This window comes from Ursus arctos, unplaced genomic scaffold (genome assembly GCF_023065955.2).
Source record: "Ursus arctos isolate Adak ecotype North America unplaced genomic scaffold, UrsArc2.0 scaffold_10, whole genome shotgun sequence".
NCBI classification, from domain to species: Eukaryota; Metazoa; Chordata; class Mammalia; order Carnivora; family Ursidae; genus Ursus; species Ursus arctos.
This window is the reverse complement of record NW_026622764.1, coordinates 28,692,955-28,720,655: the sequence shown is the minus strand read 5'-3', so window position 1 is coordinate 28,720,655 and position 27,701 is coordinate 28,692,955. Positions and strand designations below refer to the sequence as shown.

Below are 27,701 nucleotides of genomic sequence, written 5' to 3'. Positions count from 1 at the left end.
ATGAACACGGGAGAAGCGCAAGAGAATGAACCAGAAATTGGGAAGGCAGTCCCTTGTAACTTAATCTCGGAAGCAGTGTCCCATCACTTGGCCATATTCTGTTCACAGGAAGCAAGTCACCAGGCCCAGCCCTCGTCAGGGTGGGCAGAGGACACGAGAAGGTTAGTACCTGGAGACCGGCTCTTCCACGCAGCCTGTGAGACCCTGCCTCCAGACTCGCGCCAGCAGCCACACTGGGGCCTGCCCACCGAATGTCCAAAGCGGTGGTGAGCACTGCCTGTTTCCAGCGGTGTGCGAATCCGGTTACTGCACACCCTCGGCATTGTGCGAGCGTCTCCAGCGCTGTGGGTGTGCAGGGTGTCACGGGTCCGATTCGCATTCCCTTCGTCGCTAGTCGAGATCGAGTACCTTTTCACTGGTTAGACGAACGTCGGCTTGTCCTCTGTGGATTCCTCTTCCGGCCTGTTGCCCGTTTGTCTGTTGGGGTTTTCTGCCTGGTTCGTAGTAGAGCTTCATAGAGCCTGCCGTGAGCCTTGCTCACTCAGCTGTGTCACGTCTCCACACTGTGCAGCTGACCCTTTAATCCTCTTCATGGTGTATTTTGATAGACTTACTAACTTTACTACAGTCGCACTTACTCCCTTTTTAAGAGGAGCCATTCTGTGTCTTAAAGAGTATTTTCCTACCCTAGAATCGTTGCTTAGTCTGTCTTCTCAAAGCCTTATTACTTCACTTTCTACCTAGATTTTTTACTATCCCTGTGATTATCTAGTTGTTCAAATAACACTGAAAATGCCATCCTTACCCTGGTTTTTCTTCGTCATACAGCAAATGGCTGTCTATTCCCACTGTGTATTCTTGCAGAATTCCAGAACCGTACTGTTTTAATACTGTAGCCTTATAATAAGGTTTGCCAAACAGCAAAGCAATCTTGCTGTCGTGTTTTCCCTTAGGAGTAGCTTGGTTATTCCTGTCCCTTTAGCTTGTTCAAAAATATATATAGACTTGCAGTCAGTGACCTTCCAGAAAAACATCCTGTTGGAATTTTGATCGGAATTGCATAGAACTTATTCAATTTGGGAGAAATTGATTCTTTAATCTCAGTTGTGCCAAGTTCTCCATGGAGCGCTTATATACTCTTTGCCAGATTAATTTCCAGATATTTAATATTTTTATGCAATTGTAAGGGATATTTTTAAACATTTCATTTCCAACATTTTCTTGAATGTTTTATTCAGCCTTAAATTTATGTTACTTTATCGTTAGTCTTTACTTAGTCAAACATGAGTTTTATTTCTCCCTTTCCTGTCCTTCTCTCTTTGCTTTTTCTTGACTATAGTCTTCTATGAAATATTAAATACAAATGATATTTTTCTTTTTGCTAATTTCAAAAGGAAAGCTTTTTTTTTACCAGTAACTTTCAAATTTGCTAAGAGCATTTTTAATGGCCAAAGTGAATTTTAACAACCATTTCCTGTATCAAAATATCTTTGTCTTAATATGCCAATTTATTGATAGATTTTTAAAATATAATCAACCACGAATTAGAGCTAAATCCAAGTTGGTCTGCACGTTTTATTCCATTTTAAAGATAAGTGGATTTGATTTACTAATGTTTAGGATTTTTGTCCCATCTGTAATTTTTCTTTAATTCCAAAACCTGACAGAGATAATTTAAGAGCGTGTTAGACTCATGAGTTGGGAAGTACTTTGTGTTCTATCTGGACGAATTTGTGTAATATTGGAATTATTTCTGCTTTAAAAACAGGTGATAAATCTCAGCGGCGAAGCCACTGAGGCTGGGACCCCAGGTCATGTTTCAAAAATCGGGTGTTGGGTCTACTTATTGTACTTGCACAAGCACTGTGAGAAGACCTCCCTCAGTGGCGGACCTCTGCACACGCCTCACGGTTCTGGCAAATTCTGCTTCCTGTCTTTTGAGGACATAGGGTTTGGTATATATACATGTAGATCTGTTTTATTTCCTTGCAGAGTGAACCTGTTATTAGAACTATTCATTTTTTAATGCCTAGAACTCTTTCTCATATTAGGTAGCTACATCAGTTTTCTTTTAGTGTTTGTAGGCTATATACTTTTTAAACCTTCCCTGTCAAACTTTTATCATTGTTATTGCTAAAATAGCATACAGTTCAGTTCTTCACCTAGGATGAAGATCTTTGCCCTTCAGCCTGGGCATTTAAGCCAATAGTATATAAAATGACTGACATATTTAAATATAAATCTATGAGCGGTTTGTTACATCTGTTAGTTTTCTCTCCTACTGCTTTGAAAAGTATACCCTAATGCTCTTTTGCTGTTAGTGGTTACCCAAGGAATTACAGTTTTCATCCTTAACCTATCAAAGAATATTAATCTTAACTTTTGCCATCCTCCTAGACAACACAAGGACATCCTTGCATCTAATCTAGTATCATAGTAGACATAAGCCTCCTGACACTTAATCTCTGCACTTGCAATTTAAGTCTTAGCCAGGGATTGGGGAAGAAAAATCATATGCAGATTTTGGGCTCTCCGAAATTCAGAGAAAACAGAGTTAGCCATGTAAACAATGCAACATTGTAGGATTAAAAAATATTTAGAGAAAGGTACACAGAGTAATGATGGGACCAAGAGTATGGTCCGCAGGTGAAGTCAGAAGTTTCCCAGGTAGTGTAATAATTTTGGCAGGTTTTGTGTTCGATGCTGAGGCTATCACAGTCAATAAATCAGATATGGTCCCTGCCCTTATGCAAGGTACATTATTGATTCAAGTGAGAAAGAGCCTAAAAGAAAACAAACAAAATACCATGTTCTTCCTATAAACAAACAAGGGAGGGGCTAAGATCCTGAATAAGGCGTCAGAAGAGGAGGACAAGAATCATTTACCTAAATGGAGTGTTCCAGAAAGGCCAGAGAAGAGGCTATTTAAGCCGAGGATGTATAGGATCAATCAAATAGAAGAGGAAAGATCATTTCAGGCAGAGATGGGGAAGAATCTGGAGTGTAAGGAACCAAAAGGAGGCTGGTGGGGCTGGAACTTAGGGTGATGGGACTTGCTGCATGAATTTGGGGGTCCGGTACAAAATGAAAATGCGAAATAAATATCAAAAACGTTAAGAATTTCAAGATGAGAACAGTAGAAAATTAAACCAATCAGGAGGCCCTTCTGGGCATGGGGCACGTGCCACTACAAAGGCCACAGGGCCGGAAGCCAGCCCTGACTTGAGGGAGAGTAGTGGGAGCTGACCTGAGGGAAGAGCTGGGCATGATCCTGGAGAAGCTCTAGGAAGGACTTTGAAGTTCAGTGGGAAGCTACTTAATAATACTGACGTAATGCTCTTCCTGTGTGTGCGTAGACACTCTGCTACATTCCTTAGTCTCACCCTCACACCACCTTACTGTTCTCAGATGAAACCTGTGGGATTTACGGAGGTGACTAAGAGATGACCTGGAGAAGTCAATGCCTTTGAAAGATTTTTATTAGTGACATTTCCCAGGAGGGAAGGGCAGTCACACTGTGCAGGGCCTCGTGGGAAGCATCGGGATTTGTTCAGGAGGCAGAAGCATGAGAGTGAGGGCAAGTCCAGGCCAGAGATGTTATTGGGGTTTCTGTGGGCAAAGCGGAGCAAACAGTTTAGGATTGGCTAGTTTGAATAGTTCCAGTAGGTTTGGGGCTAGAGAGGTGGTGTCTAGTTGCCTGGTACTTGGCCCTGGGATGAGTTAGGGCAGGGGAATTGGTTTGGTGTGTGAGAAGTGCCTGAGAAAGCGGGTGGGGGCTCAGCCTGGGATCCGCAGGTCTGCACAGGTAAGCGGACTTGCAGGAGAGAGGTAGACACTGCGCTAGTTTGGGCCTGTGATGAACGGATGTCAGATATAAATCTAAGAAAGCACAGCTACAGCGCCTCCTGAGGTGAGTACCGTTGCCCTGTTCTATGTTTTTGTGACAGCCTAAGCCTTATTTTATAACTGGGGATTTGGCCTTTTCACCCCTTTCCCCACTTTTGGCCATCCCCTACCCTCTACCTCTAGTAACTACCTTTCTGTTCTTGTATCTGTGAGGTTTTGTTTTTTTAACCAGAAGCCTGGTAAGACTAAGCACAAAGTGGGGGACACCACAAGCACAGAGAAGCTAGAGGATCTGACCCTATGCCAGGAACTCCAGGCAGTGGGGGCCACACTGGGAAACGAGTCCCCTAATAGCCAGCTTTGAAAACCAGTGGGGCTGAACTCCAGACACTTTTTTTAAAAATTTTTAATTTTAATTTTTTGGTTTTTTAAACTTAATTCCAATTAACATAGTGTTATATAGTAATTCAGGTGTACAATATAGTAACTGAACACTTCCATGCATCACCCTGTGCTCATCACGACAAGTGCACTTCTTAAAAAATAACAGGGCTTAACTCCAAGAGAGCCTGGAGGCCAGTAGGAAACAGAGTCCCCACTCCTAAAAGGCCAGCATAATAACTGCCCAAGACACAACCCAGAATCAGCAGTTTGAAAAGCACCTGCGGTATACATGAGGATTTGTTTACTGATCTCAGAACCTGTGCTGAAGGAGCAGGGATGGTCAGGAGACTCCTCCAAGCACGGAAGTGCTGGTGGATACTATTTCTCTTGCCCTCCCCCTGCCTAGATAGCTAGACGTTTGCAGGAACCAGCACTAACAGTCCCCACTTTGTTAGTGTCCTGTGCCCAACTCACTGTTCCCCTGCAAGACGCACCCACCTTGGCAAGCATCCCTACAAGCATCCCTGGCAGGAACTGGCTCCACTCTAAAATGACTCCTGCCCTGGGGAGGAGAGATAGCCCCCAGCATGCCCACAGTTCAAGCAGCTAAGGCTTTAGCTGGCTGCACAGGGAGAAAGTCCAGCCATTCCGTGTGCTCACCACAGTGGCAGAGAGCCTACGTGCAGCAGCTAGCTTGACGGCTGACACTGCCACATACAAGCCCACAGCAGCCTCCTACAGGCCCCTCAACAGCAAAGGGACAAACCCTGACCAGTGTGCTGACAGCAGGCAAAGCAGGTCATTGTAGCCCAGCGGGCTAAACACCAAATGTGGTTCAGCCACAAGAGCAGGGCACATGCAACCCAAATCGGAGACACTCATGGACTGCCTGGTTCTGGTGACTGGGGAATGTTCTCCAGGGAACCACAGGACCTCTACCCAAGGTCACTACTGTCAGACCAGGGGATGTAGCTGACCTAATACACAGAAACAAACTCAGAGAAAATAGAGACAAAGGAAAAGGTTCTAAATGAAAGAACAAGAAACACAGAAGAGCTACCTGAAACAGAGGTAAGCAATGTGTCTGATAAAGGACTCAAAGTAATGAACATAAAGATACTTCCTGAACTTAAAAAAAGACTGGATAACCTCAGCAAAAACTTCAACAAAGAGAAGACATTTTAAAAAATGAATTCAATAACCAAATTAAAAATACATTAGAGGTCAGATGATGCAGAAGAAAGGATCAGTGATCTGAAAAATAGCAACCAAGATGAGCAGGAAAGAAAATAAATAAAAAATGAGAATAGGTTAAGGGGACTCAGTGACATCACCAAGCATCACAACATTTGCAATTTAGGGATCTTGGAGAAGAGGGGGCAGAAAACTTCTTTGAAGGAATAACTAAAAATTTCCCACTCTAGGGGAAAAAAAACCACATCTAGGCCTCAGAAGCACAGAGAGGCTCTAAAAGATTAACTGAAGAAGGTCCACGCCAAGACACAATTAAAATGGCAAAAAGTAGTGATAAAGAATTTTGAAAGCAGCAAGAGAAAAGAAAAAACACAAGGGAAACCCCATAAGGCTAACACCTGATTTTTCAGCAGAAACCTTGCAGGCCAGAAAGGTATGGCAAGATATATTTAAAGTGCTGAAAAGAAAACCCCTGCAGCCATGAGGACAAATACTCTCTCCACCAAAGCTATCATTCAGGTTAGAAGGAGAGCTAAGAGAGTTTCCCAGACAAAAGTTAAAGGAGTTATCACCATGGAATCAACCTTACAAGAAATATTACAGAAAATTATTAGAGTAGAAACAAAACATTAACTAGAGTAAGAAAATTATGAAGGGAAAAAATTTCACAGGTAAAAGCAGCCATTAATAAAGATAGTACATTAGTCATAAAGACAGTGTGGAGGTTAAAACATGAAAGTAGTAAGATCAATTATATCTATAAAATCAGTCAAGGGATACACAAAGATGTGAAATATGATATAAAATATAGAGAGGGGAGTAAAAATTTAGTGCTTTTAGAACGTGTTCAAACTTTAACCATCAATTTAATAGTTATCGACCCTGAACATAAGACTGCTATACATACAAGACGCTATACATGAACTTAATGGTAACTAATAAAAAACCTAATCCAAGCATAACATTAAAGAAAGCAAACCACAAGAAAAGGAACTACAAAAACAATCAGAAAACAATTAACAAAATTGTAATAAATGCATACCTATCAATAATTACTTTTAAATGTAAATGGACTAAATGCTCCTATCAAAAGACAGGGTGACTGAATGGATAAAAAAACAAGACCCCTCTATACACTGCCCACAAGAGACTCAATTTAGATCTAAAGATACATGCAGACTGAACGTGAAGGGCTGGAAAAACATCTACCATACAAATGAAAGCACCAACAAAGAACTGGGGCAGCAATATTTATATTGGAAAAAAATGCATTTTTAAATTTTTTATGTTTTATTTTTTAAAGATTTTATTTATTTGACAGACAGCCAGTGAGAGAGGGAACACAAGCAGGGGGAGTGGGAGAAGAAGAAGCAGGCTCCCAGTGGAGCAGGGAGCCCAATGCGGGGCTCAATCCCAGAACCCTGGGATCACACCCTGGGCTAAAGGCAGATGCTTAACGACTGCGCCACCCAGGCGCCCCGGAAAAAAAATGTATTTTAAAACAAAGACTACAACAACAAAGAAGGGCACTACATAATGATAAAGGGAACACTCCAACAAGAAGATCTAACAGTTGTAAATATTGATACACCCAATACATAAAGCAAATATTAACAGATGTAAACAAAGAAATTGACAGTAATACAATAATAGTAGGGCACTTTAACACAACTTGCAGCAATGGAAAATCATCCAGAAAGAAAATCAATAAGCAAACAGCGGCTTTGAAGAACATGTTAGACCAGACAAACCTGATATATACAGACCATTCCACCCAAATCAAAATACACATTCTTTCCAAGTGCACATTGAACATTCTCCAGGATATATCACAGGCCACAAAACAAATCTCAATAAATTTAAGAAGACTGAGTTCATATCATGCATCTTTTCAGACCACAACATAGGAAACCGGAAATCAGTTATAAGAAAAAATACAGAAAGAACACAAATACATGGAGGTAAAACAACATGCTACTAAGCAATGAATGGATCAACCCAAAAGTCAAAGAGGAAATTAAAATATATGGAGACAAATGGAAATGAAAACACAATGGTGCAAATTATTTGAAACACGGCAAAAGCAGATCTAAGAGGTAAGTTAATAGCATTATAGGCTGACCTCAAGGAACCAGTAAACAACCTAACCTTAGACCTAAAAGAGCTACAAAAAGAATAAAAGCCCAAAGCTAGCTGAAGGAAAAAATAACAAAGATGGGTGCAGAGATAAACGCAATAGAAGCTATAAAAGCACAAGAACAGACCAATGAAACAAGGAGCTGGGTCTTCGAACAGATAGATAAAACTTTAGATTCATCAAAAAAGCCTCAAATGAATAAAATCACAAAAGAGAAATCACCACCACATAAATAAGATGGATTATAAGAGAATATTATGAAAAACTATATGTCAACAAATTGGATAATGGCATAGAGAGAAATTCTTAGAACATATAATCTTCCAAAATTGAATTAAAAAAAAATACTAGTAATCAGTAATCAAAACAAGAACAACAAAATCTCCCAACAAATAAAAGACCAGGACCAGATGGCTTCACAGGTGCATTCTACCAAACATGTAAAGAGTTAATATGTATGTTTCTAAAACTATTCCAAAAAATAGAATGACAAGGAAAACTTCCTATTTATTATATAAGGCCAGCATTACCCTGATACCAAAACCAGACAGAGACACTACAAAAAAAGAACTACAAGCCAATCTCTCTGATGAACATAGAAATAAAATTTTTTTTAAAAAAAAAATAGATTTTATTAGAGGAGGAGCAGAGGGAGAGGGAAAGCAGACTCTGCACTGAGCATGGAGTGTGATGAAGAGCTCCATCTCACGACCCAGAGATCATGACCTGGGCCAAAACCAAGAGTCAGACACTTAACAAACTGAGCTACCCAGGCACCTAGAGATGCAAAAATTCTTAAAACCTTAGCAACCAGAATCCAGAGATATATTTAAAAAGCATTCACCATGATCAAGTAGGAGCTATTCCAGGAATGAAAGAATGGTTCAGTATCAATAAATCAGATGAACACAGATCCAAAAATTAACAACACTTTGGCAAAAACAATTCAAAAAACAAAAATTTATTTACCACAATCAAGTACGATTTATTACAGGGATGCAAGTGTGGTTCACTGTTTGCAAATGAATCCGTGTGATACATATACATTGCATTAACAGGAAAAGCAGAAAAACCACCTGAATTGATGCAGAAAAACACTCGACACAATAAATAATACATGCATTCATGATAAAAAAAAAAAACTCCCATGAAGTAGGTTTAGAGGAGACATACCTCAACAAATAACATAATGAACAGAAAGCTAAATCGTATTTAATGGTGAAAAACTGTGAGCTCTTCCCTCAAAGACCAAGAACAAGACAAGAAGTTCCATTATCACCACTTTATTTCAACATAGTACTGGAAGTCCTAAATGCACCAGCCAGATGAGAAAAAGTGAAAGTAGTGAAAGTCGTCAAAATTGGCCAAAAAAAAAAAAAAAAAGAAAAAAAAGAAAAAAGTAAAACTGTCATTAAGCAGATGATATGGTACAGTTTATAAACAAAATTCGAACTGCTTCAAAAACTATTTGAAGCAATTAATAACTTCAGTAAAGCCAGGGGATACAGAATATACAGAAACAAGTAATTTTTATACACTAATAACAGAGAAACGATTTAAAAAAAAAATCCATTATCAATTACACAAAAATAAAGCACCTATGATTAGATACTAACCAGCAGGGGAAGACTTATGCTCTAAAAATGCAAAAACATGAAGGAAGGGAATTGAGAACGACACACACTGATGGAGTGATATAGCACATTCAAGGATTGCAAGAATGAATACTGTGAAAATGGTCATACTACCCAAAGCAAGGTACACATCTGATGCAAGCCCTATCAAAATACTGACAGCATTTTTCAGATAACTAAAAAAAAAAATCCTAAATTTGGTACCAAATCACAAAAATCCTCACACAAAGAAATCTTGAGAATAAAGCTGGAGGTGTCACAGTCCCAGATTTCAAGATACACTCCAAAGCTATAGTTGTCGTGTGTGTGTGTGTGTGTGTGTGTGTGTGTGTGTGTGTAAAGTTACTGGCACCAAAAATAAACACATAGATCAATGGAAGGAAATAGCCACAGAACAAATGCAAGCTTATATAGTCAATGAATCTACAACATAGGTGGCAAGATAGTCTATGGGGAAAAGACAGTCTGTTCAACACATGGTGCTGGGAAAACTGGATAGTACGTGCACAATAAAACTGGACCACTTTCTGACCCTCACACGAAAATAAACTTGAAATGCATTAGAGACCCACATGTGAGACCTGAGACCATAAAACTGCAAGAAGACATTGGCAGTAACTACTGGGACCTTGGCCTTTGCAACACTTTTCTAGGTAGGTCTCCCGAGGCAAGGGAACCAAGGGCAGAAATCAACTACTGGGACCACACCGAAATGTGATGCTCTCGTACAGCAAGGAGACCCTCAACTAAATGCAAAGACAGCTTACTGAATGGGAGAAGACTTCTGCAAATCCTATAAGGGCTGCACATCCAAAGTACTGGAAGAACTTTTACAAGTCAACACAGAACACCACCAAATCAGATGAAAACTTGGGCAGAGGCCCTGAATAGACATTTTCAGAGAAGACATCCAGATGGCCAACAGACACATGGAACGTGCTCAACATCACCAGTCATCTGGGAAAGGCAAATCAAATCCACAGTGTGATATCAGCTGATAACTGTCAGAATGGGATAACCCAAAGGGTAGAAATACCAAGAGTTGCCAAGGGTATAAACAAAACAGGAACCCTCGTGCACTGCTAGGCCGAATGTAATTTGGTGCACTCTATGGGGAAAACAGTCTGAATATTCCTTCAAAATTACAGAGAAATAACATGTGATCCATTATTTCCACAGCTGTGTATTCATGCAAAGAAACAACACTAATTTGAAGAGGTATAATCACCTTGATTTTGGTTGCAGCATTACCCAGTATAGTCCAGATAGGGAGGAGACCCAAGTATCCACTGACAGGTGAATGGATCGAGAACAAGTGGTACACATATAGACTGGAGTATTATTCCTGGAGACTTAAGATGGCGGAGGAGTAGGGGACCCCTTTTTCAGCCGGTCCCCTGAGTTGAGCTGGATAGGTACGAGACCAGCCTGAACATCCACGGAATCAGCCTGAGACGCAGGAAGATACATCTGGATCTCTACAAATGAACATCTCCAGTGCTGAGTACTGAGGTACGAAGCGGGGAGCCGTGAAACCACGCACAGATATCGGAAGATAAACGGAAGGGGGAGGGAGCTGCCAAGTTCGGGTGCCGGGAAGTGGTAGCCACCTGCACGGGGGAGCGGGCAGACTCGCAGGCCAGCACCTGCAAGAGAGCAGACTAAGGACGTGAGCCCGGGAACGCGCGCCACCAGACTTTTCACGGAGCTCTGGTGTGCTCACTGGAACCAGACTGAGACCGGGAGCTCCGGGGAACATGTGCGTCCAAAGTGAAAACCGGCGCTCCGGAGTGCAGAACCACACTGAAACAGAGAGCAAGGGAGCGCGCGTGGGAACCAGGCGGCTGGCGGTGTTAGAAGCACAAAGGACAGAGACGTGCAAGCCCTGGAAGCAAGGGCTGGGAGAGCGGCTGTGTGGTGCACAACCCAGGATTTCTAGCAGCACTGACAGAAACAGAGTTAAAGAGGCCAAGAGAGCTCAGTGGAGAGCAGACTGCGATCTCTCTGTTCTGAGACAGAGGCTAGGATACAGCCACTGCTGACTCTCAGAAGACTGACTCTCAGAAGAGCCACAGAAAACCACCAGGGAAAGCTGCCAGAGAACAAAAGCCCGGAAATACCAGCTCACATTGTGCCCACCCCATCCCCCCTCGCAGGGGACAGGGAGACTCTACCCAAACAGGGTTGCCTGAGTATCAGTGTGGCAGGCCCCTCCCCCAGAAGGCAGGTTGAAAAATCAAGAAGCCCACATCCCTAAGGTCCCTATAAAACAAGAGCACACTGCCTGGGTCCTGGTCAATAATTTGGGCTCTGGGAAACCCTGCAACCTCTCCTCATCAGAATGAGGAGAAAGAGAAATCCCCCCCCTCACCAGCAAAGAAAAGATAATGAGTCTGTGGCCTCTGCCACAGAACTGACGGATATGGATATAACCAAATTATCAGAAATGGAATTCAGAGTAACAATGGTCAAGATGATGTGTAGACTTGAAAAATATATTAACGAAAATATTAACGAGAATATAGAATCTCTAAGGGTGGAAATGAGAGCGAATCTGGCAGAAATTAAAAATGCTATGAATCAAATGCTGTCAAAACTAGATGCTCTGATGGCCAGGGTGAATGAGGCAGAAGAATAAATTAGTGAATTGGAGGATGGGATGGTAGAAGAGAAAGTTAAAATAGAAACTTGGCTCTAAAAAACCAATCTCAAGAATGTAGATTAAGGGAGATTACTGACTCAATGAAACATTCCAATGTCAGAATCACTGGCATCCCCGAGGGGGTGGAGAAAGAGAGAGGTCTAGAAGAGATAGTTGAAAATTGTAGCTGAGAACTTCCTTATCTGGAAAAGGAAACAAGCATTTGTGTCCAAGAGGCAGAAAGGACCCCTCCCAAGCTCAACCACGACAAACCTACGCCACGTCACGTCATAGTGCAATTCGCAAATAATAGATCCAAGGATACAGTATTGAAAGTGGCCAGGGTGAAGAAATTTCTCATGTACAGAGGCAAAAATATCAGAATTATGTCAGACCTGTCTATCCAGACCTGGAATGAGAGAAAGGGTTGGCAGGGTATTTTTAAAGCTCTATCCAAGAAAAACATGCAGCCAAGGATCCGTTATCCAGCAAGGCTGTCATTCAGAATTAATGGAGAGATAAGGACCTTCCATGATCGCGGGACACTGACCAAATTCGTAACCACAAAACCAGCCCTACAGGAGATATTAAGGGGGGGGGTGTTCTAGAAAAGTAAAAAGGCCCCAAGAGTGATACAGAACAGAAATTTACAAACTATAGAAACAAAGACTTAAAGGCAACATGACATCATTAAAATCATATCTCTCAATAATCACTCTCAATGTGAATGGCCTAAATGCTCCCATAAAACACCACAGGGATGCAGATTGGATAAAAAGACATGACCCATCCATTTGCTGTCTACCAGAGACTCATCTTGAAACTAAAGATATATCCAGACTGAAAGTGAAGGGATGGAAAACATTTTTCATGCCAATGGACCTCAAAAGAAAGCTGGGGTGGCAATTCTCATATCAGACAGATTAGATTTCAAACTAAAGACTGTAGTTAGAGATACAGAAGGACACTATATTATTCTTCAAGGATGTATCCAACAAGTGGATATGACAATTATAAATATCTACGCCCCCAACAGGGGAGCAGCAAGATACACAAGCCAACTCTTAACCAGACTAAAGAGACACATAGATAAAAATACGTTAATAGTAGGGGACCTCAACACTCCACTATCAGCAATAGACAGATCACCTAAACAGAAAATCAACAAAGAAACAAGAGCTTTGAATGACATACTAGACCAGATGGACCTCATAGATATATATAGAACACTACACCCCAGAACAACAGAATACTCATTCTTTTCGAATGCACATGGAGCCTTCTCCAGAATAGACCATATAGTGGGTCACAAAACAGGTCTCAACCGATACCAAAAGAATGAAATTATTCCCTGAATATTCTCAGACCACAATGCTTTGAAATTGGAACTGAATCACAAGAAAAAATTTGGAAGAAACTCAAACACTTGGAAACTAAGAACCATCCTGCTCAAGAATGATTGGATAAACCAGGAAATTAAAAATCAATTTAAACAATTTATGGAGACCAATGAGAATGAAAACACAACGGTCCAAAACCTATGGGATACTGCAAAGGCAGTCCTAAGGGGAAAATACATAGCCATCCTAGCCTCACTCAAAAGAATAGAAAAATCTAAAATGCAGTTTTTATATTCTCACCTCAAGAAGCTAGAACAGCAACAGAGGGACAGGCCTAATCCACACACGAGGAAGCAGTTGACCAAGATTAGAGCAGAAATCAATGAATTAGAAACCAGGAGTACAGTAGAGCAGATCAACAGAACTAGAAGCTGGTTCTTTGAGAGAACAGAGTTGCAAGACTTATCCAAAAGAATAGAGAAAAGACCCAAATTAATAAAATTATGAATGAAAAAGGAGAGGTCATGACCAACACCAATGAAATTGGAAGGATTATTAGAAACTTTTATCAACAGCTTTATACCAATAAATTAAGCAAGCTGGAAGAGATGGAGGACTTCCTGGAAACCTATAAACTACCAAGACTGAAACAGGAAGAAATTGATTTTTTAAACAGGCCAATTAATTATGAAGAGATTGAAACAGTGATAAACAACCTTCCAAAAAACAAAACTCCAGGCCTGGATGGTTTTCCTGGGGAATTCTACCAAACATTCAAAGGAGAAATAATACCTATTCTCCTGAAGCTATTTCAAAAAATAGAAACAGAAGGAAAGCTACCAAACTCATTTTATGAGGCCAATATTACCTTGATCCCCAAACCAGGCAAAGACCCCATCAAGAAGGAGAATTACAGACCGATTTCCCTAATGAATATGGACACCAAAATCCTCAACAAGATCCTGGCTAATAGAATCCAACAGTACATTAAAAGGATTATCCATCATGACCAAGTGGGATTCATAACTGGTATGCAAGCATGGTTCAACATTCGCAAATTGATCAGCGTGATAGATCATATCAACAAGAAAAGGCTCAGGAACCATATGATCCTCTCAATTGATGCAGAAAAAGCATTTGACAAAATACAGCATCCTTTCCTGATTAAAACCCTTCAGAGTGTACAAATAGAGGGTACATTTCTCAATCTCATAAAAGCCATCTATGAAAAGCCTACAGCAAATATTCTCAATGGGGAAAAGCTAGAAGCCTTTCCCTTAAGATCAGGAACACGACAAGGATGCCCACTCTTGCCACTATTATTCAACATAGTACTAGAAGTCCTTGCAACACAAATCAGACAACAAAAAGGGATAAAAGGTATCCAAATCAGCAAAGAAGAAGTCAAAATGTCTCTCTTCGCAGATGACATGATACTCTATATGGAAAACCCAAAAGAATCCACGCCCAAACTATTAGAAGTCATAGAGCAATTCAGTAATGTGGCGGGATACAAAAATCAATGCTCAGAAATCAGTTGCATTTCTATATATGAATAATGAGACTGAAGAAAGGGAAATTAGGGAATCCGTTCCATTTACAATAGCACCAAAAACCATATGTTACCTTGGAATTAACCAGAGATGTAAAGGATCTATATTTTAGAAACTATAAATCACTCTTGAAAGGCATTGAGGAAGACACAAAAAGATGGAAAAATATTCCATGCTCATAGATCGGAAGAATTAACATAGTTAAAATGTCCATGCTACCCAGAGCAATCTACACTTTCAATGCTATCCCAATCAAAATACCAATGACATTTTTCAAAGAAATGGAACAAATAGTCCTTAAATTTGTATGGAACCAGAAAAGGCCCCGAATCTCCAAAGAACTGTTGAAAAGGAAAAACAAAGCTGGGGGCATCACAATGCCGGATTTCGAGCTGTACTACAAAGCTGTGATCACAAAGACAGCATGGTACTGGCACAAAAACAGACACACAGACCAATGGAACAGAATAGAGAGCCCAGAAATGGACCCTCGGCTCTTTGGGCAACTAATATTTGATAAAGCAGGAAAAAACATCTGGTGGAAAAAAGACAGTCTCTTCAATAAATGGTGCTGGGGAAATTGGACAGCTACATGCAAAAGAATGAAACTTGACCACTCTCTCACACCATACACAAAAATAAACTCCAAATGGATGAAAGACCTCCATGTGAGACAGGAATCCATCAAAATCCTAGAGAAGAACATAGGCAGCAACCTCTACGACATCGGCCAAAGTAATCTTTTTCATGACACATCTCCAAAGGCAAGAGAAACAAAAGATAAAATGAACTTGTGGGACTTCATCAAGATAAAAAGCTTCTGCACAACCAAGGAAACGGTCAAAAAAACTAAGAGGCAGCCCACGGAATGGGAGAAGATATTTGCAAATGACACTACAGATAAAAGACTGGTATCCAAGATCTACAAAGAACTTCTCAAACTCAATACACAAGAAACAAAAAAACAAATCAAAAAATGGGCAGAAGATATGAACAGACACTTTTCCAATGAAGACATACAAATGGCTAACAGACACATGAAAAAATGTTCAAAATCATTAGCCATCAGGGAAATTCAAATCAAAACCACACTGAGATACCACCTTACACCAGTTAGAATGGCAAAAATCGACAAGGCAAGAAACAACAATTGCTGGAGAGGATGTGGAGAAAGGGGATCCCTCCTACATTGTAGGTGGGAATGCAAGTTGGTACAGCCACTCTGGAAAACAGTGTGGAGGTCCCTTAAAAACTTAAAAATTGAGCTACCCTATGATCCAGCCATTGCACTACTGGGTATTTACCCCAAAGATACAGCCATAGTGAAGAGAAGGGCCTTATGCTCCCCAATGTTCATAGCAGCATTGTCCACAATAGCTAAATCGTGGAAGGAACTGAGATGCCCTTCAACAGATGACTGGATTAAGAAGTTGTGGTCCATATATACAATGGAATATTACTCAGCTATCAGAACGAATTCTCAACATTTGCTGCAACATGGATGGCACTGGAGGAGATAATGCTAAGTGAAATAGGTCAAGCAGAGAAAGACAATTATCATATGATTTCTCTCATCTATGGAATGTAAGAACTAGGAAGATTGGTAGGGGAAGAAAGGGATAAAGAAAGGGTGGTAATCAGAAGGGGGAATGAAGCATGAGAGACTATGGACTATGAGAAACAAACTGAGGGTCTCAGAGGGGAGGGGGGTGGGCAATGGTATAGACTGGTGATGGGTAGTAAGGAGGGCATGTATTGCATGGTGCACTGGGTGTTATATGCAACTAATGAATCATCAAACTTTACATCAGAAACCGGGGATGTACTGTATGGTGACTAACATAATATAATTAAAAAAACATTAAAAAAATAAAATAAAATGCAGTTTTTATATTCTTACCTCAAGAAGCTGGAGCTGGAACAGAACAGGCCTAACCCACGCACGAGAAAGCAGTTGATCAAGATTAGAGCAGAGATCAATGAATTAGAAACAAGGAGCACAGTAGAGCAGATCAACAGAACTAGAAGCTGGTTCTCTGAAAGAATAAATAAGATTGATAAGCCACTGGCAAGACTTATTCAAAAGAATAGCGAAAGGACCCAAATTAATAAAATTATGAATGAAAAGGGAGAAGTCACAACCAACACCAATGAAATAGGAAGGATCATTAGAAACTTATCAACAGCTTTATGCCAATAAATTAAGCAAGCTGGAAGAAATGGATGCCTTCCTGGAAACCTATAAACTACCAAGACTGAAACAGGAAGAAGTTGATTTTTTAAACAGACCGATTAATTATGAAGAGAATGAAGCAGTGATCAAAAACCTCCCAAAAAAACAAGAGTCCAGGGCCTCTTCCCCGGGGTTCCCCGGGGAATTCTACCAAACATTCACAGAAGAAATACCTATTCTCCTGAAGCTGTTTCAAAAAATAGAAACAGAAGGAAAACTACCAAACTCATTCTATGAGGCCAGTATTACCTTGATCCCCAAACCAGGCAAGGACCCCATCAAAAAGGAGAATTACAGACCGATATCTCTGATGAATACGGATGCCAAAATTCTCAACAAGATCCTAGCTAATAGGATCCAACAGTACATTAAAAGGATTATCCATCGAGACTAAGTGGGATTCATCCCTGGGATGCAAGCGTGGTTCAACATTCACAAATCGATCAGTGTGATAGATCATATCAAGAAGAAGATTCAAGAACCATATGATCCTCTCAATTGATGCAGAAAAAGCATTTGACAAAATAAAGCATCCTTTCCTGATTAAAACCCTTCAGAGTATAAGGATAGAGGATACATTCCTCAATTTCATAAAAACCATCTATGAAAAGCCTACAGCAAATATCATTCTCAATGGGGAAAAGTTGGAAGCCTTTCCCTTAAGATCAGGAACACGACAAGGATGCCCACTCTCGCCACTATTATTCAACATAGTACTAGAAGTCCTTGCAACACAAATCAGACAACAAAAAGGGGCAAAAGGTATCCAAATCGGCAAAGAAGTCAAAATGTCTCTCTTCGCAGATGACATGATACTCTATATGAAAAACCCAAAAGAATCCACCCCCTACTAGAAGTTATAGAGCAATTCAGTAATGTGGCAGCATACAAAAATCAATGCTCAGAAATCAGTTGCATTTCTATACACGAATAATGAGACTGAAGAAAGAGAAATTAGGGAATCCATCCCATTTACAATAGCACCAAAAGTCATACATTATCTTGGAATTAACTTAACCAGAGACGTAACTGATCTATATTCTAGAAACTACAAGTCCCACTCTTGAAAGACATTGAAGAAGACACAAAAAGATGGAAAAATATTCCATGCTTATGGATCGGAAGAATTAACATAGTTAAAATGTCCATGCTACCCAGAGCAATCTACACGTTCAGTGCCATCCCGATCAAAATACCAACGACATTTTTCAAAGAACTGGAACAAGCAGCCCTTAAATTTGTATGGAACCAGAAAAGGCCCTGAATTGCCAAGGATTTGTTGAAAAGGAAAAACAAAGCTGGGGGCATCACAATGCCGGATTTCGAGCTGTACTACAAAGCTGTGATCACAAAGACAGCATGGTACTGGCACAAAAACAGACACATAGACCAATGGAACAGAATAGAGAACCCAGAAATGGACCCTCGGCTCTTTGGGCAACTAATCTTTGACAAAGCAGGAAAAAACATCTGGTGGAAAAAAGACAGTCTCTTCAATAAATGGTGCTGGGGAAATTGGACAGCTACATGCAAAAGAATGAAACTTGACCACTCTCTCACACCATACACAAAAATAAACTCCAAATGGATGAAAGACCTCCATGTGAGACAGGAATCCATCAAAATCCTAGAGAAGAACATAGGCAGCAACCTCTTTGACATCGGCCACAGCAACTTTTTTCATGACACATCTCCAAAGGCAAGAGAAACAAAAGATAAAATGAACTTGTGGGACTTCATCGAGATAAAAGCTTCTGCACAACCAAGGAAACGGTCGAAAAAACTAAGAGGCAGCCCACGGAATGGGAGAAGATATTTGCAAATGACACTACAGATAAAAGACTGGTATCCAAGATCTACAAAGAACTTCTCAAACTCAATACACAAGAAACAAAAAAACAAATCAAAAAATGGGCAGAAGATATGAACAGACACTTTTCCAATGAAGACATACAAATGGCTAACAGACACACGAAAAAATGTTCAAAATCATTAGCCACCAGGGAAATTCAAATCAAAACCACACTGAGATACCACCTTACGCCAGTTAGAATGGCAAAAATTGACAGTGCAGGAAACAACAATTGCTGGAGAGGATGTGGAGAAAGGGGATCCCTCCTACAGTGTTGGTGGGAATGCAAGTTGGTACAGCCACTCTGGAAAACAGTGTGGAGGTCCCTTAAAAACTTAAAAATTGAGCTACCCTATGATCCAGCCATTGCACTACTGGGTATTTACCCCAAAGATACAGCCATAGTGAAGAGAAGGGCCTTATGCTCCCCAATGTTCATAGCAGCATTGTCCACAATAGCTAAATCGTGGAAGGAACTGAGATGCCCTTCAACAGATGACTGGATTAAGAAGTTGTGGTCCATATATACAATGGAATATTACTCAGCTATCAGAAAGAACGAATTCTCAACATTTGCTGCAACATGGACGGCACTGGAGGAGATAATGCTAAGTGAAATAAGTCAAGCAGAGAAAGACAACTATCATATGATTTCTCTCATCTATGGAACATAAGAACTAGGAAGATCGGTAGGGGAAGAAAGGGATAAAGAAAGGCGGGGGGGTAATCAGAAGGGGGAATGAACCATGAGAGACTGTGGACTCTGGGAAGCAAACTGAGGGCCTCAGAGGGGAGGGGGGTGGGGGAATGGGATAGGCTGGTGATGGGTAGTAAGGAGGGCACGTATTGCATGGTGCACTGGGTGTTACACGCAAGTAATGAATCATGGAACATTGCATCAAAAACTAGAGATGTACTGTATGGTGACTAACATAATAAAAAAATACTATTAAAAAAAAGAATGGAGTATTACTCGGCCTTGAAAAAAGATGTTTCATTTGATGAAAGAGTTACGGTCCTAGAGAGCCTAATGCTAAGTGAAATTAGTGAGACAGAATATGATAAATACCGTAGGATTATCCTTATATTTGGAATTTCAAAAACAAACCAACCTACCAAGAAAAATCTAAGAAACAAATGAAAGCAGACTACTAAATACAGAGCACAAAATGGTGCTCACCAGTGGGATGGTGGGCACGGTTTGGGGTGAAATGAATAAATGGTATCAAGGGTTACAAACTTCCAGTGATAAAATGAATACCAGGTATGTGAAATTATTGCATGGGGAATATGGGCAATAATCTTGTAATGACAGTGTTTTGTAACAGCTGGTGACTACACTTACGATCAGCAGCTAGTAATGTTTAGAATTTTTACATCTTTATGTGTACACTTGACACCAACATGTCAATAATTCCATTTAAAAACTCATGTTATATTGGATTAAAGAGCGCAACATTGGAAGCAAGCACAGGGTGATATGTGCATGTCTTGTAAGGGAGCCGTATGTACATAGAAACTGTACGTGCAAACTGTAGAAGTGGCAAAGCTGGGTGAATCCAGGATCGTCTCGTTAACTACACTGCAGCGTGCCAAGGAGTGTTAGAAGCAAGCAGCTCGGGAATGGGCAGGATGTAGTTTCAGGATGCCCTTTTATCCTATCCACTGTATAAATGGAGAATATCATCTAATGCTCTCTTAGCCAGGGGTGAGTGCAGATAACACAAACCACTCCAGCTGTTTTGAAGCAAAAAGTCTTTGATAATAAAAATTCGTACCTACAAAATTATTGGAAAGACAGTCTGGCCGGGCAAGGCTGAGCTTCTGAGAATGGCTTTCCTAGCACGGCTGACCAGGAGACAGGGAGGTTGTCAGAGACTGGGAGGTGGGGAACTGGAACCACTGGCTTCACTAACACACTCTGGCTTTGGTCCATGGATCAGGCTGCATGCAGGCTGTCATCATGCCTTCCAGATCTGCGCTGACAAAAATAGATTGGCCATGGGTCTCTGTGTCTCACCCGTGAAGACAGTGGCCAGATGGGGTCTCTGCTAATGCTGCCGCAGAATAAAGCCAAGGCCTCTCTGGCTGTACTTGCTAACAAAAACATCAGACTTCCCTGAATGGTCACCTGTCACTACAGTGCATCTGATTCGTGGACTTCCAATTGCTTCTAGAATCCATCCAGCAAGGAAGTCTAAAAGATGAGGTTTTTAGCTTTATTTCTCTGCCCTGTAGAGAGAAATACCCAAAGGAGCACCACATTCACCCAGTGGAGAGTAGACGGACTGGAGGGAAAAGACTGGAGAGACAGAGAAAGTAAAATAGACAGGATTTAGTGACTTATATAGGCTTTGGCTTAAATGGAGCTAAGCCAATTTGTCAGCTTGTGCTTGAAAGATTCATTTAGTGAACACCACATCCGGTGACTGACTGGAGGTGAGTGAGGGCTGTGAGGTGCTCTCCTCCAGCCTCCCAGCAAGAAAAATTATTGGAGGCTAGAGCTGGACTAGACTTTTTGTCACAACATAACAAGTGTCTCGATTTTTCTAGCTCAGATGCCATTTTCCTAATCTCTCACTGCTTGACTGCTAAGCCAGTGGCATACTGAGACAGGGAAACTGAACGACTCCATAAAAAACCGCTCTTTGCTCCTTTTCCTGTTTCTAGTCTTGCTAGGACCTGCACCCCCACCCCTCTTTACACATGCCTCATAATGCAAATAGTGTATGTCCTCCTTGCTAAGGGATAAGGAGTTAATGATTTCTTTAGAATAGATAACAGCTAAGGAAGAGCAGGTGAGAATGGCTGGACAAAGCTATCATCTGCATATTCCAGACCATGAGCCTAGACATCTTAAGACCAAGATGCCCTGGCTCCAAGGAATAACACTTAGCCCCTTGTCTTTGTTCTGACTCCTGGATGCCTGAGAGGACATGTACACCAGACCACCATCCTCAAAAACAAAAACAAAAAAACAAAAACCCTCCCAGACTTCAAGCAAAGACAGACTCATGGTCCTTTCCTTTCTGAGTCTCCCAGACACTCCATCTGTATCTGCTCTCTCTATATCATCAATAAACTCTGCTCTCACTTTCTGCTGGATCACATTTGATTTCCATCCTGGGCAAAGCCAAGGACCCTCTTGGCTGGTACTGCCGGACCCTTCCTGGGTCCTCAGACATGGCCTTCCAGCATCAGTACCTTCTAAATTTTAGTACAGTTAGTGTCTGCAGGACATCGAAACCTTCTTCTAATCAGCTAAATGTGGTGACATTTGTCTGCCAATTTTCTGTTTCAAATCTTGTGATTTGTATTAGGTCTCTGAATTTCATTGCAGACGGAGTTAGTTTTTTTTGTTTCTGTTCTTTCTGTTGATCTTGGGCAATTATTGAAAAGAGAAGTATTAAATATGTCTTGTTTGAAAAATACAGCCTTACTTTGTAATTTTTAATAATTTCTTCTTATAAAATATAAATCTTCTAAATAACAACTTATGTGTATATAATAGGTTCCTTAGAATTCTGAATTCTAAAGTTTATTGACCTGGAATATGGTTTTTATCATCACTCAGTAAGCCTCTCCACACATATATTTAAGTGAAACAGGGTTAACAATATATGAAAACAATTACTATAAAGGAAAAAAGTGTATAGCAAATATAATTTTGATACGTAAAAACAGAGCATTAAAACAACAAAAGAGTAACCAGGTTAAAAGGTGGTCAGAGGACTTGAATAGACATTTTTCCAAAGAGCAAATGGCCAATAAGCACATGAAAAGTTGTTCATTATCACCAATCATTAGAGAAATGCAAATCAAAGCCACAATGCCAAAGCACTTCACACCCATTAGAACAGCTTTTATAAACAGAACAAGATTACACAAAACACGTTTTGGCAAGAAGGTAGAAAACCTGCAAATCGTGTCAACTACTGGTAGTCAAGCGCAGCTTCTGCGGAAAACATTATGGTGATCTCTCCAAAAGGTAAAAGAGAATTACCATATGCTCCAGCAACTCCGTCTCTGGCTATACACCTCAAAGAACTGAAAGCAGGGACTCAACCAGATATTTGTACACCCATGTTCATGGCATTGTTAGTCACAGGAGCCAAAAGTGCAAGTAACCCAAGGGTCCCTCTGCAGATGACTAGGTAAATTAGATGTGGTATATACATAAAACTGAATACTATTCAGCCTTAGAAACAATGAAAATTCTGACACATGCTTCAACATGGATACGACGTCAGGACGTTATGCTAAGTGAAATAAACCTGTCACAAAAAGACCAGTGTATGATTCTACTTAAATGAGGGAACTAGATTAGTCAAATATATAGTGGTTGTCAGTGGCTAGGGAGCTTTTCACTAGGGAGTGAAGGGACTGAGCACCACATTGGGTACCCCAACTTTTAAGACTTGCACCACAGAGACAAGCCACCGAAACAACCTGTTTTTGAAAATCAACAGTGCTTGTGTCCATGAGACCAACACTGAGAAATGGCTGTTCTAGGACTTCCACTCATGGCCTCACCCCAGGGATCAGTACAGAAATAGCTGACTGAAAGGCACCCAGTCTTATTTTCTTATCTTTAATCAGTGGCCTGAGGATGAGGGATCTAATTTACCACACATGTAGGAGCCTGCTGGGGTACTCTCTGGGGATGAAGGCCGGCAAGTGTCACCTTCAAATTCTCCCTCTGCCATGCTCCTGAGTGCCAGTATTTCCCAGAGGGGAACTTTTACACATATCTGTGCTCTGGTTTTTATGTCTGGAACCACACATTTTATGGCTGCTGTCCAGGGGACACCCCTGACTGCCTGGCTCTGCTGGCCGGGGGCCATGCATTCCTGGACCCAGTGGGATTGTAACAAGTGGAAAGATAGTACTTTGGCAGGCTACCACCCCCAGGGCACTGCACAGACCTCAGAATGAAACTCACCCCAGTCTTTCTAGAAAAGAGGCCTATTTGCCTGTCCTGGAGGTTTGGCATGAGGGGCAGACATCTGGCTTGGCACACATCTAGGAATGCACTGAGGTGTTCTCTGGGGACAGAGGCTAGTGGGTGCCATCTTTGTGCTCTCCCTCTGCCTTATTCCAGGTTACCAGTATCTCCCAAAAAGAATGTGTACACTTTTCTGTCATCCTGATTTGCTGGCTGCCATCTAGGAAACATCTGTATACCACTCGGTTCCAGTGGCCAGCGTGATTCATGCTTGTGGTCCCACAGACCATTTATATGTGCGTACTTTAAAAGCTGCTTCCTGAGGGTCAGGTCTTGGCATAGCCTCGAACACTGGGAACCACTAAAAACAAGAGTGTACTTGGACAATCACAAAGGTTTGAGAGACAACAAAGAGCTAGGGCAGGGGTGAACAGTAAGTTTCATCTCCTACACAAGGCCACTACTTCAAGACTGGGAGAAGTGGCTCTTTAATGCCTAAAACGCAACAGAGGCAATCAAGCAAAATGAAGAAACACAATATGTTTTCAATTCACAACAAGATAAAACCTCAGAAAAAGTCCTTAGCAAAATGGAGACAAGCCATTTACCTGATAAAGACTTCAAAATAATGGGGAGATGCTCATCAAACGCAGGAGAAGGGATGAACATAGTGGAAACTTCAACAAAGAGATGGAAAGTACAAGAAAGTACCAAACAGACGTCACAGACTTGAAGAACACAACGCTATTCTGAAAAGCGGATCAAAGTGGTGGGACTTGCACTGTGGCCGTGGAGATGTGAAGGCCCACCTCACGCCTCCTCCAGATCCAGGTCAGTGCCCGCCCTCGCTCTTCTCTCCCCATCCCCGTGGAGAAGATGGAGCTGATCTAGAAGGTGAAGCTGGCAGAGCAGGCCCAGCGCTATGACGACACAGCTGTGCCCAGTCAGGCACTGAGCTGTCTAATGAGGAGCACAGCCTGCTCTCAGTGGCCTACAGAAACATGGTCAGGGGCCACAGGTCAGCCTGGAGCGTCATCTTGAGCGTGGAGCAGAAAACCAACACCTCCAACGAGGAGTTGCAGCTGATTAAGGACTATTGGGAAAAAGTGGAGTCTGAGCTGAGGTCCGTCTGTACCACGTGCTGGAATTGTTGGGTAAGTATTTAATAGCCAATGCAACTAATCCAGAGAGTAAGGGCTTCTGTATGAAAATGAAGGGAGATTACTTCTGGCCCCTTGCTGAAGTTGCATGTGGTGAGGATCGAGAATTCCCAGGGCGCTTACCAAGAGGCTTTTGATATGAGCCAGAAAGAGAGGCAACCACACACCCAATCTGCCTGGGCTGGCTCTTAACCTTTCCGTATTTTACTGTGAGAGTCTTACTAACCCAGAGCTTGCCTGCACACTGGCTAAAGCAGCTTTTGATGAGGGCATTGAGAACTTGATACACTGAATGAAGACTCATGCAAAGACAGCACCCTCGTCGTGCAGTTGCTTAGACACAACCTAGCATTACGGACAGCAGACAGTGCAGGAGAAGAAGGTGATGTGTCAGAAGGGGCAGAAAACGATATGCATACAGGGTATCATCTTTCTTCCCCTCAAGAAACCTTTTTACACATCTCCATTACTTACTCCCTTTGGCTTTCCTATAGCAAAGAAACCTATTCATGTGTATGGAATCACCTGTTTACAGTCTTCTCACACTGCAGCTTTGGGAAAACTCCATTCCTTGACTGGTGTTTGTTTTGGCCTTCCTGGTGTGCAGTTACTGCTGTAGGAAAGTATTAACAGCTTCATTTCATATAAACATAAGTAACTTCCAAACACTTATAGAGAGGACTAAAAATGTATCTGGTATTTAAGTAATCTGAACCAGTTCTGCAAGCAACTGTGTTTTGTATTACTGTGAAAATATGAAAATATACTTCATTATAATTTAAGAAGTGTTCCACATAACTTCTTAATTTCTACATTCCCTCACTCTTCTTTGGGGGTTTCCTTTCAGTGTGCAACTTTTCTGTGCTCTTCATATATTCTTTTTTGGTAGGAATCCAGAAATATTAGATTGAATGGCAAAGCATTTGGCATTTCTTCTCTGGGGCTCCCAAACCGAAATGCCTCCCATAGCATATGTGGTGGAGGTCTTGTGTATTTGTGACAATAGGAAGTTCCCTTATTCATTCTTCATTTGCTGCTATTTAGGTTGACAATATCCCTTCCCAATAAAAGTTCACTCACACCTCCTGCCTTTGTAGTTCGGTGTTCAGTTTATTATGCAATAGCGGTAGCATGTTGCTGCCAGAACACAAGCATTGTTTTTGGCAAATTAAAGTGCATGTCATTTCTTACTACACTGAAAAGGGGAAATAAAGTACACCAGCCCAAGTGTAAAACATTAGTCCCTTTCCGTGCAGATTTGTGCACATGTGAGAGGGTGTCCAGTCTGTCTAGTGATTGCCATGCACTGTTGGACCACTATTGTATGTTGCTAATCATTTTCTGTAGTCCCCAAAAGCCTTATAAAAATGTTACACCTTATGTAACAGCAGAATAATATAAGATAAAACTACATTTTATAAACTCCCCCCCAAATCCAATAGCTAATCTGAAAAAAAAAAAAAATGCTAGAGTGGTTCAACATCAGACTAGATGAGGCAGAAGAAAGTATCAGTAAACTTGAAAACAGGGCAATTGGATTCACCCAATCAAAGCAACAAAAAGAAAAAAAGAAAAGAATGAAAAGTGAAGCTAGCTTAAGAGACTTCTAAGACAAACCTAAAACAGAATAACATTCACATTATGGGGGTCCCAAAAGGAGGAGAGAGAGAAAGGGGCAGAAATCTTATTTGAAGTAGTAATTGCTGAATAATTCCCTAAACTGGGGAAGGAAATAGATATCCATGTCAAGGAAGCTCAGGGAGTTCCAAATAAGATAAACCCGAAGAGACCTACACCAAGACACATTATAATTAAAATGTCTAAAATCAAAAACAAGGAGAGAATCAAAACAAGCAAGGAAAAACAAACAGAAGGTAAAAGAATTCATCGCCACTAAACAAGCCTTGTAAGAAATGTTAAAGAGACTTCTTTAGGCAGAAAATAAAGGGTGCCAATTAGTAACAGGAAAACATACGAAAATATGAATCTCACTGGTAAAGGCAAATACATAGTAAAATTTAGAATAATCTAATGCTCTAAAGGTGGTAAATTAATCACAAAGCTAATATGAAGGTTAAAACACAAAAATTATAAAAGAATGAATTTTTTAAAATTTATAATTAAGATTTATAATAATTATAAAATAAATATGAGAGGGTAAAAATGTAGAGTTTTAGAATGCATTCAACATAAATTATTATCAATTTGAAATAGACTGTTTTAAGTTGTTATATGTAATCCTCATGGTAGGCACAAAACAAAAACCCACAGTAGATACACAGAAGATAAAAAAATTTGGAATCTAAATATGCCACCAGAGAGAATAATTAAATCACAAAGAAAGCAAGAAGAACAGAAGAACTCTAAAATAGCCAGAAAACAATTAACAAAATTACAATAAGCAGATACTTTTAAGGAATTACTTTAGGACGCAGATCAAGATGGCAGAGTAGGAAGATCCTGGGCTCCTCCCCGGCCATGGACACAATCACATATACAACAACTATCTCTGATAACGAATCAAAAACTGTCCTAACAGATCATAGACAACTAAGAATACAAAGAAAAAGACACATCAAGATAGGTATGAGGGACAGAGACGTGGGTTAGTCAGGACCCATATTCTGGCAAAACAAAACACAAGTGTAAGGGATATCAGAACCTTCCATGAGGAACAAGGGTCCAAGCCCCACACTGGGCTCCACAGCCCAGGGGACATGCACCAGGAAGAGGAGCACTCATAACATCTGGTTTTGAAAATGAATAGGGCTTATGTTTAGGA

At 40.9% G+C, this 27,701-nt stretch overlaps 1 pseudogene; it reads left to right on the top strand.

Moving 5' to 3' along the window:
• On the top strand, positions 1–25,830 carry LOC113251121 (14-3-3 protein theta-like; annotated as a pseudogene).
• Positions 25,831–27,701: the final 1,871 nt, after the last annotated feature.